General features: G+C 40.2%; 1 long non-coding RNA gene across 1 annotated transcript in view; it reads right to left on the reverse strand.

Annotated features, from left to right (window-relative positions):
- Window positions 1-2,003: 2,003 nt before the first annotated feature.
- Window positions 2,004-3,302, reverse strand: part of LOC105543948 — a 17,327-nt gene continuing 16,028 nt past the window's right edge. The window contains exon 4 of the long non-coding RNA XR_001006698.1: window positions 2,004-2,815. This is a non-coding gene — a long non-coding RNA (uncharacterized LOC105543948). The remainder of the gene's footprint in view (window positions 2,816-3,302) is intronic.

Raw genomic sequence — 3,302 nt, forward strand, 5'->3', positions numbered from 1 at the left:
TTGGGATTACAGGTGTGAGCCACCACGCCTGGCCCTTGATAAATAATTTGAGGGAGAAAAAATAAGAATCTGATGTCTGTCATCAAAACAGGACACCACCAAATGCTGGAGAGGTATGCAGCAACAGGACTCTGGTCCACTGCTTGTGGGAATATAACAGCACAGCCAAGCTGGAGGACAGTTTGGCAGTTTCTTACAAAACGAAGCATATTCTTACCATATGATCCAGCCATCACACTCCTTGGTTTTTACCCACTGGAACTGAAAAGTTACGTCTGCACAAAAACCTGTGCGTTGATGTTTATAGCAGCTTTATTCATAATTGCCAAAGCTTGGAAGCAACATAGATGTCTTTCAGTAGCCAAATGGATAAACCGTAGTACATTCAAGCAATGCAGTATTATTCAATGTTAAAAAGAAATGAGCTTTGAAGTTATGAAAAGACATAGAGGAAGCTTAAGTGATATAAGTGAAAGATGCCAATCTGAAAAGGCTATATACTGTAGGATTCCAACTATAAGACATTCTGGAAAAGGGAAAACCACAGAGACAGTAAAAAGATCAGTGGTCAGCCGGGCACAGTGGCTCATGCCTGTAATCCCAGCACTTTGGGAGGCTGAGGCGGATGGATCACGAGGTCAGATCGAGACCATCCTGGCTAACATGGTGAAACCCCGTCTTTACCAAAAATACAAAAATTAGCTAGGCATGGTGGCGGGCACCTGTAGTCCCAGCTACTTGGGAGGCTGAGGCAGAAGAATCGCTTGAACCTGGGAGGCGGAGCTTGCAGTGAGCTGAGATCATGCCACGGCACTCCAGCCTAGGTGACAGAGCGAGACTCCGTCTCAAAAAAAACCAAAAAAACAAAAAAAGAAAATCAGTGGTTGCCAGGGGTTGTGGGGAGGGATGAAATCGGTAGAGCAGAGGATTTTCAGGGCAGCGAAAATACTCTGTGTGATGCTATAATGGTGGACAAATGTCATCATAAATTTCTCTAAACCCATAGAATGTACAACACCAAGAATGAACCCTAAGCTATGACTTTGAGTGATAATGACATGTCAATAGAGGTTCAGTGATTGTAACCCATGTACCATTCTGGTGTGGGATGTTGAAGTGTGGTAGACCGTGGGTGTGTGAGAACAGGGAGTGTATGGGAATTCTTTGTACTTTCTGCTCAGTGTTTCTGTTGGCCTGAAATGGCTCTAAATAATAAAGTCTATTTTTTTTTTTTTAAAGATCACATTCGATGTCCATTTTTCTGTTATAGGACCCATTATATACACTCCGTGTTATTGTTATGGGAAAAAAACTTTACTGATTAATATTAGTCCATTAACATAGAAAACCTTGCTGTTATGTAACTACTTTGCGTGTACCAGAAGATTTTTGCCACACCAGAAGAGGGAGAAATCTCATGTTCAAATGCTTCCTTTTTCTCGTAAGCAGCAGACAATGTTTGGCAGATGGTGCTAATGAACAACCTCACTGATCAGTCTTTGTGCTACTGCCAAGCAGCAGCTAACTTGGAACTTTAGTTGTTGTTGTTTTGAGACAAAGTGTTGCTCTGTCACCCAGGCTTGGAGTGCTGTGGTGTGATCTTGGCTCACTGCAACTTCTGCCTCCCAGGTTGAAGTGATGCTCCTGCCTCAGCCTCCCGAGTAGCTGGGATTACAGGCACGCACCACCATGCCCAGCTAATTTTGTATTTTTAGTAGACATGTTGGTCAGGCTGGTCTCGAACTCCTGACCTCAAGTGATCTGCCTGCCTGGGCCACCCAAAGTGCTGGGATTACAGACATGAGCCTCCATGCCCGGCCTGTGAGCCACCACACCCAGCCCAATTTTTTATTAAACCTTTTTATAAAAAGCCACATTTGTGTGTAATTTTGTAACTGGAATAAAATATTTACTACAGAGTACTATTTCATTTCATCTTCTTCCTTTGAAAATATGGAGTTATGGCAAAAAGTATGATTTTTAAGGAATAAGAACCAAATCACTTTAAAGAAAGAATACTTTATTGTAATTGATTGAACCTTTAATATACAATATGGCAAATTTTCTGGGATTTAACTCTAGGACATGATTGCTGCTGGTATTTAGCAAAAGGCTCCGGTTCACACCTAGCACTAATAAAATGCTTTTCTGAATAAAAACGTAACACCAAACAAAATGAATTCAAATATTTTCTTTAAAAAATTATTTTAAAGTTTGTTCTATTCAGCCTAACACAATAAAGGGAGACACCATGGTTTAACATAATTAGCTGATTTTATATACCGCATATCTTTAAGTCCACTTAATAACAAAGTAAGTATATTATTAAGTGATAGAGAACACTCAATATAGCGACTTTTACAGAACTAGGAAATCATTTTTTTTTTTTTGAGACAGAGTCTTGGAAATACATTTCTAAGACAGATTTTTCCAGACACTCATCTTTCATACCCAACCACAGGGTCTAACTCTAAAGAGGATAAAACCAATTACTTTGCTCTCAAGAGCTCATGACTAATGACAGCGTGAATCTATGCTATCAAAACTTGTGTTTCTCATCTGTTATGAGTACTCAGGCGAGATTCAAATATTCTCAAGGAAAGAAACACAGTACGCACCGTGATCGCCTGCTCAGCAACAGCCAGCACTGCATCCCAAACGATCTCATCCCAGGAATTACACGAGGCCAGCTGTGTACACCGGCATTTCCCCCACTGTAGTACTGCAGAAGGTCTCAGTGTCACAAAGAATCCTTTTGTCTTCTTTAATATTTATGGTCACAGCTGTCTTCCCAAGTTGACCCCTACTGCCAGTTCTGAACAAAAGAAAAAATATGAATCAGAATATTATTCAGCAAGTACTACATGAACTACTGAACAATCTGGGCTACTAGTTAATCATCGGTGGCTGTTTATTTGCCAGAATTATATGTAGAGTGCTTCTAAATGGAATACAAGATACTGATCAAAATATCTAGAGAAAAAGAAAAGGTTTTTTTGCAAAGTTAGTACAAAAGGAGTTAAGGCTCATCTGGCTGCGAAATGAACATTATTACTTATAAAGAGGATGAAAGTATTGGGTTTAGGGTAGTAAAATTAAAGCCCCTACCAAAGTGGGCCAGCCAAGAGTGGGTGTCATGTCAGTCTGGGACAGATGTGAACAGGCACAAAACAAAAGGAACAGTTATGAATCCATTCTGATACACTTTCAGAATTAACTACAGATGTCAGCTCTGAAATGTTCACTGTTGTTTACGACTATGCTGTCCAATAAACAGTCACTAGCCACATATGGCTATTTAA

The sequence above is a fragment of the Mandrillus leucophaeus genome, unplaced genomic scaffold (assembly GCF_000951045.1).
Source record: "Mandrillus leucophaeus isolate KB7577 unplaced genomic scaffold, Mleu.le_1.0 Scaffold295, whole genome shotgun sequence".
NCBI classification, from domain to species: Eukaryota; Metazoa; Chordata; class Mammalia; order Primates; family Cercopithecidae; genus Mandrillus; species Mandrillus leucophaeus.